Genomic DNA, 19,171 nt, shown 5'->3' with positions numbered 1-19,171 from the left:
CTTTGCATTATTACTAAGCTCATATCTGCAAGCTAATCATGTGTGTTAAGGCTAAGATGTAAAAGCATTTGAATCAATAGCTCTTTCAGATGCTTCTCTGATAAAATTGCTTCATTTTCTTTCCTAATTAATTAATTCATATAAGAGGAAAGATTAAGAGAAATACTTATATTAGGAGTAACAGGATCCAAGCACTAGGCTTTATTGTTTTAGTTGGCTTCTTTGCAAACCTTTTAGTAATCAGATCTGAGAAACATCTGCCCTAGACAGGAATCTACTCTCTGGGTTCCATTTACTTGAAAAGGAATTAAGTTAGGGTCATGAGCAGAGGCTAGGTTACCTCTACCTGGAAATTAGAAAATTCATTTTGTCCTGTGGTGTTACTTTTCTGTCTTCTTGCCCTCTACTCACAACTTTTATCTTCGTGCAGTTCTAAAGCTCTCTTTATCATATTTAAAGGATTTTAAAGTTATGGATTTCCATATCAACATAGTTATGTACCCAATATATAGTATAAAGGACTAGAGTAAAATATTTTTCTAAGATACGATATCTTAAAGAAATTTCACAGATATCATAAGTAACTCTAATGTTTTGGCAAATTTCAGGATACATTCTTAGTCGTATTTCTGCTAGAACAAAACCTACTTTCCATTTTATTTTCTCATTTACATTACTGTGGTTATTCATGCATATGAAAAGAATGTAATTCATCTCCATATTTCTTCCTCTCCTTGTTCCAAACCCAATGTGTTTATAATTTATACACAAATACACTGCTGTATCTATGCAGTATTTATATATAGATATGTGATTCAATTTTAGTATTACATTGTATAGCTAAACCTAAGTGATAATACTATATGCTATGTGTGTGTTATTACATCATTAATAACATATTAAAATTATCAAATATGCTGAAATCCAATCATTGCAACTGACAAGCTTTAGTATGATTTGTCTCCATTGGGAATGATTTTACAAAATAGAGGAATGCATTACTGAATTCTTTCTCTACATGCAAATGAGTGTATAGTAAGCTCTTATTTCTCCTACTACTAATATTTTTACTGACGTGTTATTTGCACATACTCATAGTAACTGGCTTCTAAAGTTTTTATGTACATGAAGCTTAATCACTTGCAAATTCACAAATCCAGTGTCCTTCCAGAAAAAAAACTACAAAAATGAACTAACAAGAACAAAAGTGACCAATCTGGCAGGGCTTACCTCCCTCTAGTGCTTGATTCTTCTTCACTCAATATCCCAGAAAATTATTTCACTTAAAATTTGGGCAGAATTCAAAAAGAAAATGTTTTTTCCTCTACTCTCCGAGTTGTATATGCCTTAAAAAAGAAAACATTATTGCTTCAATTCCAAAAAGTTTTCCTTCAGAAATATCTTAGTATTTGGGAAGCAAAGGAAAATAAAGTGACACAGTAAGTTTTATGGACATAAATTTCATTCATTAAAATGAGACATTCCAGGAGCCCCACCCTTTGTGCCTTATTTTGTCTACCATGAAGGAGAAAGAGGAAGCTTATATTTTAAAAAAATAATTCCCATTTAGTCATTAACAAATGAATCATTTTAAAGTCTAGAGAGCATTATAATTGAGGTTTTCTTTTTTGTAATTGTTACAGATATTAAAGTGAATGACAATATAAGAATGTATAGAATAACTTGGTCTTCTAGACAAATCCACTTGTCCAAGATCAAACGGCTACAGCACATTTAGGGTTACAGTCTCTTTCCCTTCCTCCTTATTTTCAACCACAGTGGAGCTTTTTCCAAAGTTGCCATGGTAACACTATATCTGGCTGCTAGCTCTGTCGTAAGTTATTGAACTGAGACTGGCTTTTGGTTTAGCAGATAATTAGGTTCTGTCTCACAGGTTCATTTTCCTGTGACTGGGACATGAATATGACCTACAGCTGGCCTCAATTTCAGTGTCACAGACAAAACTTTAACCCTTTCTAGCTCCCCAGGCACACTCCTAAGCCTGGCTTGTGAGGTAGAAGAAGTCTAATGCAGACCACCCACACCTTGGGGACTATCACCAGGTCTTTATTTTTATTTTTTTTTATCTTCATTCTAACGCAAAGAAAAATAACATCAAGGTTACACACATTGAATGTTTTCAAAATTTCAAATATATCAACAATAATAAATATTTACATATTTTACATATGGTCTGTAAAACTTTTCATAGCTATTATCATTTCTGTGCTTTAACAATTCTTACATTGATTTGAAGCAGCTTCTGTTCCATTTTGGAAACCACAGCATTTAAATTTTAAAACTATGATCTCAGGAATATTAGCTTAGTGCTTTTATTCACATGTTTGAGAATTGTCTGCCAGTTCATTTGTGCCCCATCTTTATTTTTATGTATCCCAAATTTTAGCAGGCTCACAAGGTGACCTTTGGAGTCACAGACAGACCCATGTGACAAGGAATACTACTACAACTCTATTGAAATGCTACATCTTTACCCGCAGTTTGGTTGGGAAAACCAACTCTTGCATTTGGAATATTTCTGTCATTTCAAAGATCTGCCCTATGTTTAGAACAAAGAAAGAAGCACAAATTTAGGAATTAAATTCACAGTACCCAAGACAACATGGAGACCTTTGGAATTAGTAAAAAATGTTTCAAACAATGGGAAAGACCTCCAATGCTATTTGAAAATTTTTGTGTATTTTTCCTAGAACCTTAACATAAAATGATAAGAAAGCAGGAGAGGGGAGCTCAGTTTTTGAAGATTGGAAGATGAGTTAAACAAATTCTATAGTTAACTGGTTAGAGAATCACCCAAATATATTAATACTGATAGGCATCAACGGGAAGATTAAAGCACCCATCCACTGTGCTGTGTACTGTGTGCATGCACCACATAGGCTACATTTATTTTAATCCATTGCTTTTATTCTGAAACTTGTGATGAAAGCATCAGATCCCACCTTTAGTGAATGAGATCAGCCATGACACCAGGGTTGGCCGGTGGTTGCAGAGAACTTAGTGGAAAGGGTTGAGGCAAGAGTAGGAACAGCTTATATAACGTAAAAGAGGGAGTGGATACGCAAAGAACTCAGTTATTGCCCATCACTTTCCAATAAAATAAATGTCTTTTAAATTGTTATCTAAAGTAAAGAATACCTTACTGATGATCAATAAATATTTGTTGAATGAATGTGTGAATTCTTCCCCACCTCCTATCCTATGCAAGAAGAAAGAAGTTAATATTTGATTATAAAGGAGATTTAGGCAGTCTATAAACATTTTCCATACAGATCATTTAAACTACCTTCTCATGATTCCCAGTAATCCATAGACCCACACACACAGATTAGCTCTTGCTTGCTTTATTGCAGGAGCCCGCAACTGCCTTCTATTCATTATCCACTGTGGTCTCTACTATACAGAGAAGATAAGGTAGTGTTCAAAATGTAAATTACTTCAACAGCATCCTCAACACTTCCTGTTCATTTTCTATGTTATTAGAATAGCATACGAAGCCCTTACTGTGCTTACAAACACTAGTATGACCTTGACCCTACTTTCCTAGCTGACATAATCTGTCATGTGTTTTCTCTTCTTTCACTCTTGACTTGGCCTTTCCTCAGCAAGCTGAACACATACTTGCTAGAGGTCCTCCCTCCTTCCTGCTCCATCCTCGAGTAACACTGGCTTACTCTTTTGCTGTGTTCTCATCTTTCCGCTTTGAAATCATCTACCTAGCCATGTCTTCCTTAAACATTTTACAAGGTACCTGGTTGATTGTCCAACAATCTGAGCTGCTTTGAGTTCTCTTTTAAGTTCTGCTTATTTCTTTTTGGTATTATATCAGACAAAAAGCAAACAAGAAATATCTGTGTGCCTTTTCCACTGAAACATAAGATGCATCTGAGCAGAAACATTGCTTATTCATAGATGTATCGCCATTGCCTGCAATCCAGAAGGCTGTAACCAAGGAGGCCTTCAATAAATATTTGTTGAATGAAAAATTGAATAAAGAGTTTCAAATAGAGTGTCTGAGTATCCCACCTTATGTGAATTTGAGACATGATTGTTTTTCTGACAGGGTTGTTTTCTCAGCACAATGAAATTACACAAGGGCATAGAAATACAATTTGAAGACATAGGTTAGATTTCTGAAGCTCTCTCCATGAAATTGAGGTAAGACCAAGAAATTGACCTCATCCAGTCTCATTCTTGTATAAGCTAAATCCAAAGTCAAGCATTGTGCATATACCAAACACATCATTTCTGTAATCATTCATGGAAATCATTTTCTATAAAGTACCAGATAGTAAATACCTTTGGCTTTGCTAGTCATACAGTTTGTGTCACCACTTCTCAGCACTTGTGTTCAGGTGTGAAGTCAGCCAGACACATCACATAAACAAATGGGTGTGGCTATACCCCAACAAAGCCTTACTTTTAAAAAAAAGATGTTCGGCAGATTAAATTCACCTGCCGTGCCTTGGTTTGCTAATCCCAGATCCTCTCTCCGTTACTGGAAGATACCCAAAGAACCAGAGTTCTTTCACCTTGTCCTTTCAAAACGTTAAATCAGTTGGAGCAGAGAGAATAAAACATACGAACAAAACATGAGTGGCATGAGAGGATGATTTATTTCTATTCCCCTTATATCCTTAAAGTTATTCCTTAATTTTGAACTTTTTGCTGCTGTAACTTTTGGACCTGGTCAGAAGATATTCTCAATGACAAAATTCTTCCTAAAGAATGAATGAGGGATCCACTGAGTAGTTTGACAAGTGTTTTAATGGATGGCTCTCTGGGGTGGCATTTACTAATTCTGTAGTGCAAATTTACCATGGCCATTTTAAACTGCCAATATGATGTCACTTAACATTGAGTTAGGAAAAGATAGGATCTTGAATTAGCATGAGCTGGCTCCAGTTCAGTCCCTGATATACATTTAAAGTTTCCAATAATTCTGCTCGCTGCCATTGCCAATTCTGTAGAAAACAGTGGTGGGCTTAATCAGAGCAACTGGCTAGCTGGTCTTCTGCAATGCCAAGTACATAAAGTATATAAATGGAATGCTATTTATAAAGCTCTCAGCTCAGTGTTTGACTAAAATGCATATGCAACAAATAATACTATTATCTTCCTAAATTATTATAAGCATTAAAATTAACTGTTTAGCTATAGACTTAATCAAATTTTAATGCCTTTGTGTTTTTAAGCCTCTTAACCTTGAAGCAGCCAAGTTAAAGGAATTTTATATACCATTCGCAGCTCGCCCCACTCAAGGTTAATATAACAACAAAATACTCCAACCAGAATAAAAGAAGTCTCCACTTGACTGTAGCTCTTCATAACACTTCACGAGGGTCAAGCTGTGTTATTTTCCCTCAATGTTAAACAGACTGCATCTTAGGAACATAGTTCAATTATTGACTGAATAGTGGCTCCACATTTACTATAATCCAGACAGATACACTCCAACGAGTTCATGACCAGGAATGGGCCAAAGGAAGGGCAAAGGTTTCAGTCAAGTCTAGAGGCAAGCACTTCGATCGAATGAGTAACATGGATGATTCATATTATGTCAGCGCATAGACTATAGTTCCAGGCCAGTCGTACAAAACTGGCAAGACAATAAGCAAAATATTGACAGTGGTTTGAGTAATGAAATTCCAAACTGGACATTGACTTGAAAAAAATAATGAAATAATACATATGGATCCTAACAGAAGTTTATACACAGTTTAGTTCTAAACAGTCTTTGGGTAAAGAGGCTAATCTAAGATGTATTTAATACTATTTATGTGATTTCTAAACTGTTATCTTCTAATCTCCTCCAACCAACACCTTTAATGTGTAAAGTTTTCTACACATCTATAAAAGGTATGACTAAGGGTTTGTAGGGAAAATAAAATAAGACAGTGAGTGTCTCTACCTTCTATCTAATATTAATCTTTCCCTTAATTGGCACATAATTCAAATGTTTTGTTATGGTTATGCTGCTCTGTCTCTAGAGAGCCCTCTGTTCTAATAGACACAGTGTATTAGAGAAGCAGCTCAACCAAACCCTCTACAGAATATTTTCCTCTTCCCATATATTACTGAGCAGCTTGATTTTCTCTGTTTCTGAGACTTTGCTACTTTACTTTTGGTTTTATGCTCATACTGATATTAGTATTCATTTAAAAAGCTTTTACTAGGGAAATGTGTACATAATAGACATAACTAGATCTATTTCTTAGAGAATAACAATAAAAATCTATTACAAATGTAGGATATATGTAAATATAGAAATAGAGATACATATAAATATAGAAATAGGTATCTCAGTTCACAAACTCAATTTTCTCTGCAATTCTGGTCACAAACCCAACTGTCTGAGAACTAAATCAAATTTCCCCAAAAGAGCACCCTGAAACCTAACCATATAATTTGATTTAGTTCTCCTCCAACTCAGTTTGCGAACAGAATCCTGGAAAGAATCAAGTTCTTGAACCAAAGTATATATATATAAAACTGCTCTCAAATTTTCCAAATATGCTTTTCTGTGTACCCACGTTTTCCAGCTCCCTGGATTATTTTGAAACAAATATGTGTATCACACAATATTAATACATCTAAAACTATTTCAGCATGTATCTTTGAAATAGATACATTCACATATTAAAAACTCTTTTTAGATAGGGAGAGAGGAGATGAAGGGAGGGCAGTGGGATAGGGAAAAAAATAAGAACCAAGATTGATTATGTAAAAGTTCAAATTTCCCACAATAAATGTCATTACATCATATACATTAAATGTACCAATAAAATTACTTAAAATATATATATATTCTTTTGTAAACCACAACATCATTTTTACATCTAAAATACTTATAATACTTCTATAATCTCTCAAATGTACTAGCTTTTCTGATTGCTTTTTTTTTTTCCTATTTAGAGATAACTTGAATTCAAACAAGAGTCATACATGGAATTTGGTTGACATATTGCTAAGATCATTATCAATTTGTAGGTTTCCTTCTTTTCTTTTCAGCTTATTGTCCATGAAACTGGGTCATTTGCTCCTTAGAGTCTCTCTCATCCTGGGATTTCACGTTTGTAGCCCTTTGGTGTCATTAACCATGTTCTCCTTTCTCTGCATTTCCTGTGAGCTCACAGATCAGAATATTTCAGTTGGTTCCTTTCTTTTATTAGTTTAGCAGGATTTGTTCATAAGTAGTATAGTGAACATCCTAATAGGAAGCACATAGAAAGCCTAACTATCATTTCAAACGCATATGTTAAGTTTTTCATGCGTCCTTATTACATGGTATTTCAAAAAAATCTTAATTTTCATTAATTCATAAATAATCAAGTTTCAGCAACATTGCTCTAGTGAATATGAGCAATAGATCATTCATTCAGTTCATGTCTTTTTTTGTTTGTTTGTTTGTTTTTGTTTTGTTTTGTTTTTTGAGACAGGGTCTCACTATGCAGTTGAGACTGACCTGGAACTCACTATGTAGCCCAGGCTGGTCTCGAACTCACAGCAATCCTCCTCCCTCAGCCTCCCGAGTGCTGGGATTACAGGAGTGTGCCACCACGCCAGGTTTAGTTCATCTATTTTAAACCGGATTAAATTGCAAAGAAATTCCTGAAGAAGGGCCCTGCACAAATGCAAGGTATACATTTAGGTCTTATACAAATTAGGTCAATCTTATATCGTTTTTAAAGAATGAGGGATAATGTAGTGGAATCAGACTTTTATGGTGACACCTTTCTAATTGGTAGCCTTAGAGAAAACCACCATGGGCCAGTTTATAGGCTCAGGTCAAACATAAGTATTGTTTTGTCATGGAGCACAATGAGACCTTTCAACTTGATCCAAGAAAGTGAGGTATCCCTGTCACTATAGTTGAAAGCAGAGTTGAAGCAAAAAAAAAAAAGTGATGAAACAATATGATGTGCTAATTCTCTTTGTAAAATCTAAGTATATGTATATTCTTGAAAATGCAGAAAAAGTATATGATTACCTGTTTGTGGCTTTTTAGAAATGCATGGCTTTTAAAACTGTCACCTCTGTAGCTTTTTAAAAATTCATTCGTTACTTTGAAAGCCCTGAAAAAATCAATGAATTTAAATTTATACTTAGCTAGATCATTGTGACAAAATTCTAATTTCTTATAGTTTTCCACTTGTATGGTTTTTTATTAAACTCTATTGTATTTCATGTAAATACTCCAATTATTGATGTAATAATACATCATTAAAATTAGACCTCTATTCTATTTTGAAATTGTTGGTGAATATCTTACTTTTAATTTCAGAGCTGTATTGTTGGTGAATGAGTTCTCTTCTAAATCTGAAGTTTCTTGAATGTATTCTAATTCCTCAGCAGGAATTGGAGAGGTTTTCTGTGGAAGAAGAAAATTATACAAATTCACAGAATAAAATGTGGGAGCCTGTGACTCACTTTTTATCCCTTTATTTTCCTACATCTTTTGTCCCCATAGTAAGAAGATAAATATAGTATTTTGCTCAGCACACTGTTTTTTTGCTAATATATTGTCATTAACATTTGTAAATGATTTTTTCTGTGTGTTAGGTTCCTTCTTCTAGTTTGAATCTTTAAAGTTATTCTTTCAAATGATATCTACTGGATTATGTTGGAAACCTGAAGCAGGCTGAATTTTTGGAGCAAAAGGATGAGCTTATTGTGAAAATAAGCAGGGACAGCCATGGGCAGCTCTAAGGTTCTCATTTCTACAGAACCATAACAGTAAGATATTCTAGGCAAAGTTGATCAGAGATATTCATACATACCATATTGTAGAATCTTTTATTTAAAATCTTATTGTAGTAAGACCACAACATGAGCTCTACCTCCTTAACTAATTTTTAAAGGTGTAATAGATGTTTATTGAATGTGGTAAGCACAAGATTATTTATACCTTGCATAGACCTTATGCAGCTGAACAGCAATTGCTCATTTTTCTCTCCCCTCATGGCCTGGAAATCACCATTCCACTCCTTTGCCTTAGAGATTTGACTATTTTAGAAGATTCTTCACATAACTGAATCATCCAGTATTTGTCTTTCTGAGATTGGTTTCTATTACTATAATATTCACAAGCTTATCGATGTTGCTGCTTATTGCAGAATTTCTTCCCTTTTTTAAAGTGGAATGATATTCTATTCTATTTGCTACATTTCTTCATCTAGTCATCTGCTGGTTGCATTTAGGTAATTTCTACAGTTTTGCTAAAATGAACATGACAGTGAGACTATATCTTTAAGATACCAATTTCAATTCTTTTTATAAATACCCAGAAATGGGATTTCTGGCTCATAGGTAATTTTAATCACAATTTTGGAAGTAACCTCTATATTGTTTTCCATAGCAGCTGCACCATTTTGAATTCCTATCAACAGTGTAAAAATATTGCAACTTTTCCACATTCCCACCAATATTGTCTTTTGTTTTTTGATGTTTTTTGACAGATAATAAGTGGTATTTCTTTATAGTTTTGATTTCCATCTCCTTAATGAATGCTATCATTCAACATTGTTTGTATACCCATCAGCTATTTGTATGAATTTTTTCAGAATAAAGCTGTATTTAAATCTATAATTCACTTTTAATCACTTTTATTGCTATTGAGTTATTTAAGCTCTTTATATAGTTTAGAGTTTAGCATCTTATCTGACAGGATTCTTTTATGAAATTTCATATTTTTATCAAATGCATGAAATTGACAAACTTACGATGTTCTTGTGTTGTTTCCCCTAACAATACTGATTAGCACATAAACTTTATATGAAGCAGTAGTTTTTACTGAATTAAGAAAACTCAAGTTCTGAGTAGTTTAGTGAATAAATTGGAATTTAGTTGGGAAGAAAGGAATGATCATCACTCATGAAGCCTTGGAAAATTTTATTTCAGTTGACATGACAGTGTTTTGTGGTAATTAAAGTCTGAAAAGGAAAAATGGATTCCTTTTTTGAATATACAACTAAATATATTTTACACTAAATTCAATTTTTTCCTGTGTGGTTTATGATTTTGTGACAATTTTACAATTTTCATATCCATTTATAATTTATTTGAAAAAGTTTTTATAATTTGAATAATTTATTACATAATACTAACTTTTGTGGTACATTCTTAAAATTTCCTTTTGGTGATAGAGCAGTTTTTCAAAGTATGCCCTCCATTACCATTCAAGTGTAAGTACTCCTTAGTTTACCCTGATAATGACAAAACATTTTAAAGAAGGATGTGAGCCAACATTACACATTTTAAATGTTCTCTCCTGCAGCACCCTTTTCTTTTGCTTTTTAAAAAACGTGTAGTTATCCAGCTAATGGGAGTACACTGAGACTTATCTGTTATTTTTTTAAGCAAAGAAAAATTAACAGATTTTTCTAAGAGCTAAATCTAAGGCCTTGGTCTATTACACATAGGCACTGAGTTTTCTTATTTGCAATTTTGAAGAAATAACGGTAACTGTAAAATTGCAGAATCTAGCATTAACAGATACTTTTAAATACAGTCACCCTCTACTCTGAGACCAAAATCCTTTGGCAATACACTTGACTTATAGAACATTCTACTCCAAGAATTAACATTTCCTATGGCGGAAAACTTACTACTCTCAGCTGATGACAGATATGGGTAGTGCTGATTTTTAGGAAGACACTCATAATGAGATACATTTTTCCTCTGTATCAATACTTAACATGTTGACATACAGTATTCTGAATATCAGTGGTCAGCTTTCATGCTCTTATCTCCTACCAACCTTTAATTTAGTGTAATTGAAATTTAAGAATCTTTAAAATTTTGGAATTATTACTATTTATTTACATAGAGTTAAGAGTACATTATGTCAAGCATAAAGTCTCCCTTAGTTATTTTAGCCCAACTGCAATGGATTAAAGTCCAACTATAAAGTTATAGGGAAGAATAGGAGGGAAGGAGGGAGGGGTTGAAGGGAGGGCAGGGGAATGGGGAAAAATAAGAACCAAGATTGATTATGTAAAGGAACAAATCTCCAACAATTAATGTCATTATATTGTATACTTTAAATGTACAATAAAATTAATTTTTAAAAAAGATTCAAGAAATAAAACCAAAACCATCCTTACTACTGATGTCAGCTGCAAGTCAGGGTTTTCTATAACCAGCTCTACCCTCAATAGTTTACCAGAAAGTTTTGGAACTCACTGAAACTTATTATACCGCACTTCTATTATTATATGAAAATAATACGATCACTCAAAGGAAGAGAGCTTTGGTGGAAGGTTTCAAATGCAAAGTCTCTGTTGTTATAAGGATGTGCTCTACTCCTGATATGTGATGATACACATTTTAATTTCTTTTGTGTTGTAATAATAGAATACAACAGCTAGGCAGTTTATGATAGACAGACATTCATTTTATAGTTCTGGAATCTGGGAATACCAGAGCAAGATGAGTAATTGTTGAGGGCCTTCTTGCTGTATCATATGGCAAAGGTAAAAATATGAGAGAGAGAGAGAGAGAGAGAGAGAGAGACTGAACTCCTCCTTTTGTAATGAAAATCCCTCCACAAAAACTCCCACAATAAGATCAAACCATTTACTCTACCTCATGTCCCAATCATGTCTTACTAGGATCTATGTCACAATACTGTTGCATTCATGATTATGTTTCCAATACATCCTTTTAGTGAGACACATTTAAACCATGACAATATGAGAGTAGTGTTGAAAACTACCTCACCTAGGTTCCAGTGTTCAGTTTTTATTATGCCAGCATGATTGACTGAGTGATCAAAATAGCGGATGATCCAAAGGGCCTACCAGGAATAGCAGAGACATTTTGTTAACTTGAGAAATTTCATAGGTTTAGAGGTCATCATCTCTTAGCAGCTAAGTACAAAGCCAGACCTTTCTTGGTGATGTTGCATACCTTTCTATGTAATATCAATGCTATTTCTTAGCTAAAAATACTCTGATTCCTTAATCTCCCATGAGATATAGTTTTAGAAGCTCAGCATTTTTTTTTAATTTTACTGGATAATCTCCAAATCACCATTTTTCTCTTTTAAAATATATGCTTCCTATGCCTTGTCTTCATAAGCTATGTCTATTGAAGTATTGGATCCTCACTAGAATATGTGAAATAATTCGTTGGACTTTAGGATCACCAGAGGTGGAAACTCCCAATATTGCCAGACACTGGAAATGACACTCGGAAACATTACAGTTTCTTTCTATGATGCCAGTTTCTCATAGATACACTATTGTCAAAAATACCCACTTCATATTTTGTAGAGACTAAATAAGATCACATGTAATATCTTTAATTCATTATAGCAGCTTGATAAATACTAGTTCTTTTCTGGAACAAATACTGGAGAGTTTGAATTTTTGTTAAAGAAGTGTCTTAAGCAGTGCCTGCCTATCAAGTCCTATAGAATAGATGAATGCATGTATTATTTTGGGGAAAAAACAGTATTCAACTAACTTCATCAAATATTTATCCAGGTCCAATGGTGAAGTACAAAGCATGCTAGTGACTGAGAGAGAGAAAGACAGTTTCTGTGTTTTTGGAGTGAGAACATTTTCATAAACATATTTGATACAAGTAGACTGTAATAAATGTTGAATTTAAGTATATAACTGGTGTAATGATGGAAGTGTAAGAGAGGAAAAAATTCTATTTGGGGCTAGTAGAAGGCTGCTTCTCCATAAAGGTCCTATATCCTGGAGTATAAGGAAAGGTCCTACACTCAGAGTATAAGGAAAGTATTAAATGCATTTTTGGGAATATTGAGTACTTTTTTCAGAATGTCTAAATTATTTTGCTTGATAAGAAAGCAAATTTATCAAGAATGTATAAAGAAATCAGCTGTGAATATAAAAACAAAGAAAATTTTTAAAATAAAATTTTCAGAAATAAAAGCTTCTTAAATTCTATGACAATATAAAAAGACAAATAAAGCTTGTAGCCAAATTTTAATATTTGTATTAAAAATATCTTGCTCATATTGAATTAAAGGGAAATACATATAGATTTTATTTGAAGCAGTTTTTAAGACTTGTGAAAGAATTAATTCATTAGTCCATCAAACGATTCATTCAGCAGTATTCATTGAACATTACTTTACATGCCAGGGACTGATCCAGGCTCTGGGACATATACCTACAATGAGGTAGACAAAAATCTCTGCTCATATAAAAAAAGTGAGCAGCTGCATAAGAAAAGGGAGATGAATGAACCAGTGTCACCAGGGTTCACACTAATTCTTGGTATGAAGGCATGTCAGGGAGTGATCTGGAGTGAGTGTCCCAGCAGAGAAAACACAAAGAACAATGTTCCCGAGCTTGGAGTGTACTTAGCTTTTTCCACAGAAAGTAGGGATCCAGTATTTCTGAAGGAGAGCAAGTGAATGAAAAAGCATGGTAGACTGCTATAGCGTCAGGCTTTGTAACTCATTAGAAAGATGTCTCTTCTGAATGAATCTATTGTCTCGTTCTTTATGGCTGAGTAATATTCCATTTTATAGAAAAAAAACACATCTTCCTTATCCAGTTTCCAATGGATGGGTCCTCTGCTGGGTATCTTTCCCAAAGAACTAAAAGAATCATATCACAGAGAAGTATGCGCACCCATGTTTATAGCAGCACAGTTTGTAATAGCTAAATCTGGGAAACAGCCCATTTGCCCTTCCGTTGGAAACTGGATAAAGAAGATGTGGTTTTTCTATAAAATGGAATATTACTCATCCATAAAGAATGAGAAAATAGATTCATTCATAGGAAAATGGATACATATTGAAGATATACTCCTAAGTGAAATAAATAAGTCACACATGTGTAAATACCGAATAGTTTCCCTGGTGTGAATAACCTGCAACAATGCATAAGATTCTAATAAGATTACTGACATTTAGAAATGGGAAGAAAGGAGCTAAAGGTGTAGGGAAGGTGGGACGGGTAGGGGAAGAGTAAAAAGGGAAAATAAAAAAATGTGAGAGGATGAAAAGATGAAAATAAAGTGTTTGTAGATGGGGAGGGGAGGAGGGGGTGAAGGGAGGGCAGAGGTAAGGGGAAAAAATGAGAATCAAGACTTGTCATGTAAAGGCACAAAATCCCAACAATGAATGTAACCGTACTGTATCCCTAAAATGTACCAATAAATTCAATTAAAGCTGGAAAAAAAAAAAAAGAAAGACGTCTATTCAACTTGATCCATGCTTTCAAGTTTCCATTCCACTCTTAAGTTTCATGTTTGTTTCCTTACATCTGTGCAGTTCAGTACTATAGTCATTAACTTTATGTGACTATTAGGAATGTGGAATGTTGGTAATTTAAATGGACAATATGAAAAATATAAAGCATCTCAATCATTTTTTAATTGTTTCATGCATTGAAATGAATATATGTTGATGGTGGATTAAATAAGATAAAATCCATTTTGTCTGCATTTTTTCTTATAGTTGTTGTTTGTATTTTGAGATAACTCTAGATTTAACATAATACAGAAAAATATGTGTACATTGTATCTATTTTTTTATTCAATCATATTTTGAAAATCTATAGTAACAATTTTGTTATTAAGATAGTGACATGGCATAATCTTAGTCATATTTCTTAGTTCTAATTGTACATTTTTCGTGTTTTTAGCTTTATACAATTTTATTAAAAGTGTAAGATTTTGTATCAACCACCACATCAAAATACAGAAGTTTGTTCATCACAATATCCCTCATACTGCCTTTTCAGCACCACTTTCCCCTTCCAGTGTCTTGTCTTCTTCTTCCTGATCTCTAACAACCAGTAGTTTGTTCTTTATTCTCTTTTTCTCCCCTGAGAGTTGTCCCATAGTATGGATGTAGCAGTTTTCTTTTAACAGTAAAGAATAGCTGTATTCAATCCTGTATGTGATTTGTGTACGTGGACATAATTTTTCATTTATCTGGGGTAAATGATTAAGAAGCTACTTTCTTGGAGGTAGGGTAATTGCACATTTAGTTTTATAAGACACAGAAATTCTGTTCCAATATGGTTCTATTTTCTATTTTCCTTTTTAAAAGTGTTTACTAGAAAATATAGTTTCATATGTACTTGTTTACAGTTGTCTCAGGCAATGCTGGTTTGTCCTGAAATGCTGAGTTGCTCTCCTCTTCAGGTGTTTCTCCTGTGCATTTCTTTCTATCTAGACTGTTTTCATTATCCCCTCACAAATGCACATAAATGTCTCTAGGGCTGTTGTTAAGAAAAAAATCCAATGGTCTGGATATGGATCTTTGACATACATCTCACTAGCTATATGCTGTGGTAAAGTTGTATGAAGATATTTAATGCCTTCCCCCCACTTTTTTTTTTGGCCTTCACCTTTCAATTTTCTAATCTGGGAATGAGTTACTATAGCAGTATTGATGTGACTGGGCTGGTGTGACGATTGAGTTAGCATACATGAAGTTATTTTCTATTAATACCCTGCTGATCTCCTCCAGAAGAAAGGGATTAAATCCTCACATAGGCTTCCATTGTAGCCAACACCCTGATAAAAGTGTAGTTATGTGATTATTTCATATCTGTGGTACTAGACTGTAAGCACCTTTGAGGGCAGCACCCTCATCTACCTGATTTAGTGCAATATCCTGAGTGAGGACAGAGAACTGGTGAAGATGAAGTGTTTGAGGTATCACTGTGGAGTGAGTGAGTGAGTGAATAAAGGACAAATTCCTTCAATGTAAGCAGCATTTACTTATAATTTACTTAGAGTATTATTTAATTTAATATATTTCCTTAATTTAAAAAGCCATATATTAAGCTGTTAACTGTCAGTCATATAATCAATTTTATATGAGAATTTTATGTATGAAGTGTGATAAAATATGGTGAATGTTTAAATTAATAAATTATTACAATAAAGATCATATTGTCATTAATCTTCCTCAAAGTACCCACCCCTTCCTGTGTACACTTATCTAATTATTCTTGCCGCTCTCTGAAGCAGTTCTAGAAATCCTTTTGAAGAAAACCGAAATGTTCACTAGGTAATTTTGGTATAGAAGTACTTCTTTAGACCTCTGTTCATAATTTTATCTCAACAATACAATTATTTAAGATCTGAATTAGGTAAGGTCCACAGCATTCTTAAGGAATTAAAAAAAACATGCCATAGAGGATTTTTATTTACCCACTCTGCTTAAAATTGGAGCTGTGTACCAATGATCACACACACACACACACACACACACACACACACACATCTTGTCATTATCCACCTTTATTTTTTCATTTACTGAGAATGGTTACTATGGTAAAAAAAACTTATATACAGTTGCTTTGACCTAAAGTAATTGAGACTTATAGTTACCATTTTATTATCTCTGTGGCCTTAAAACAACCATTTAACATGTTTCATGCTTCATTTTATTTGCCATACAATAGGAATGAGACCTGGAGGAATTACATCTATTTCCCTAATTGAATGGTACGAGGCCATGTGCCAATTTTCAAGCAGCTATCATTAGACCCATTTTATATATTGGGCAGGTTGAGTGTCTAAATGTCACATAGCTTCACACAGTTATGAGGTAATATTACACAACAGAACAATGGTTTGTAATTTCAAACTAATCTTAATGTCTCTTCTCTCCACTGCGGATCAAATTTATATGGAAGCATATCAAATTGTAAAAGATTATGGTACTTATTTCCTTCTCTAATGTATTTTAATACTCAGTAAGTTAAAATAATACAAAATAACAGAAAATTATTAATATTTATTGAGTATTTACTTTGTACCCAGTGCCATATTAAATAATTCACCACAGTTATTTTATTTTAGCATGAAAACACAGACAGCTACTATAATTGTACTGATTTTACCTTTGATAAAACAGAGTAAGAGAAATTAAGTTATAGTTAGTAATTTTTCTTTTTTTTTTTTTGTACCAGGGATCAAACTTGGGACCTTGTGCTTGTAAGGCAGGTGGAGGAACCACTGAACTAAATCCGTAGCCCTAGAGGAGAGTTAGTAATTATTTTTTAAAAAGGATATAAATCTATGTAATGTGAGAGTTCAGCCCTTTACTGGTGATGTACATTGCTCTTATTTTAAAAATTTAAGTTATTTAGTTGATCATGTAGAAAGTGACATTCCCTTTTGTTTTATATGGTTTATATTCTTTGGTATATTTCATTCAGATACCATGTGTTAAAATGAAATCATATTCTCCGTTTTCTATTCATTTATATTTATTGTGTTTCTATGACCTTTATAAATAAATCAAACCATAATAACAAACCTTTGGCTGAAATGACTCAATAATTCTGGTTCCTTCTCCTATTCTCTCATTTCAACTTATGGACTTTAAAATTTAGTATGAATTTCTGTATGCCAATAATGTTTTAATTTTTGTGACCAGAATTACAGATGAAATATATTATATTATAGAAAATTCACTTTACTCACATTTTAATTCAACTGTGACAACTCATAAGTAGTTTCTAAAACAACAGTACTACATAGATTATTTTTTCTAATTAAAATATTAAATCCTTATTTAATGATTACTATGTATTTGGCCACTTGTACATATTGCACAAATCTGTGTTTGAAATATTTCAGTGTTCTCTCTCCTGTATATTATTCCATTCAGTTGTATTTGAATGAAATCTTTTGCTTTTTAGGACCACTTTTCACTTATTTGTTGCTATTTATTTATTACTGTACTTAAATGAATGCTCAGGTTGTGTAAAGAGCAAGAGTTTTTAAACCTTGGAACATTTCCTTCAGAAAGTATGAAGATAATGTATGTGTTTATTTTTACTTCATTAAAATATCAACCTTGATTAATAATTATATACAAGCTTTATTCTTCCTATCTGGGTGTCAACAGTAATTGGAATCCATATCCATATCCTTCCTTGCAATCATGCTACAAAAGGCCAATAAATTCCCGCTGAGTGTGTTACTTGTTAAATTTAGTACATTACATTCAGGGGTAATGAATAAAAGCAGTGGGCCATTACCGTCTGGCTGGCTGAGGAAGGCTAGAACAGCCAGACTCCCCTGAGGCTTTGAGATAGCTTAAAAACAGTGACAGGAAGAATCAAGAGAGTCCTGGAGCATCGCACTTCAGTTGGTCGCCCTTAATTTCCTTTTCTGTAGAGACTCGGGCTGTAAGGATGTGAGGTAATCTTATCCACACTTCCATAAAATGCCACATTCTCTGGTTTATTAAGAAGTAAATACAGTTTGGATAAATAGTTATGCATTTACACTGAGCACAGAGATTAGAATATTAGGAGTGTGAATGAGTAGCTATGCCTCAATGCAGCTCACTTTGTCTATCTATATTTGCCTATTGTGTATTCATTTGTGCGCATCAAAATGCTTATGGGTACTTTCGTATGAGTGAATAACCAATGAAGCAAGCCCTATAGAAATGTTTCTATTTATTTCCATATCTTATACATTTATACATAAGCAGTTATTGAAAAAGTGATACCAACATTCTTAAGGTCACTTGCTCTTTAAAAAAAATAAATATATTCTTCATAGGAAAAATTCTGTCTTAAATTATAATAAAAATTTTACTTGTATTGTAAGTATACACATTCGAGGATATTAGAGTATCCTGTTCTATATTCCTAGATCAATATGTGTTCTTGGTTCTTTTTTTTGTTTTGGTACCGGGGATTGAACTCGGGTCCTAGCGCTTGCAAAGGCAGGCCACCGAACCGCTGAGCTAAATCCCCGGCTGTGTTCTTGATTCTTTAATAAGTCTTTATTTGTCAAACCTGATAATTGTTACACATTGTTTCCTGCTTAGCTACCTGGCTCATTTAGTACTTTCAGTTATTGTGAATATGAATGTCAATTAAAAATCAAATAAAAGAACAAAAGAAAGGAAGGAAGAAAGAGGAAAGAGGGAAGGAAGAGAAAGAAAGAAAGAAAGAAAGAAAGAAAGAAAGAAAGAAAGAGAGAGAGAGAGAGAGAGAGAGAGAGAGAGAGAGAGAAAGAAAGAAAGAAAGAAAGAAAGAAAGAAAGAGGCCTGCCTACCTGCCTGTCTGCGATCACCCGGCGGCGTGCGCGTGAGCTCCCGGCCTGCGCGGGAGCTCCCGGCCTGCGCGACAACAGACCCAGGAAGGACCCAAGGACCCCAGAGGGGGTTTTTTTCAGCTGC

General features: G+C 33.7%; 1 long non-coding RNA gene across 2 annotated transcripts in view; it reads left to right on the top strand.

Annotated features, from left to right (window-relative positions):
• The window catches only part of LOC104877254, a 184,987-nt gene that overhangs the window by 158,028 nt on the left and 7,788 nt on the right, over positions 1–19,171 (top strand). The window contains exon 6 of one of the 2 annotated variants that reach the window (XR_004518781.1): positions 4,085–6,291. The exons of the other annotated variant lie outside the window; for it this stretch is intronic. This is a non-coding gene — a long non-coding RNA (uncharacterized LOC104877254). Of the gene's footprint in view, positions 1–4,084; positions 6,292–19,171 lie in introns of those variants that run through there. 2 annotated transcript variants of the gene reach the window in all.

Source organism: Fukomys damarensis, unplaced genomic scaffold, assembly GCF_012274545.1.
Source record: "Fukomys damarensis isolate Sample0158 unplaced genomic scaffold, DMR_v1.0_HiC HiC_scaffold_24, whole genome shotgun sequence".
Classification (NCBI taxonomy): Eukaryota; Metazoa; Chordata; class Mammalia; order Rodentia; family Bathyergidae; genus Fukomys; species Fukomys damarensis.
The sequence above is the reverse complement of the archived record's forward strand: the minus strand, read 5'-3'. Positions and strand labels throughout refer to the sequence as shown.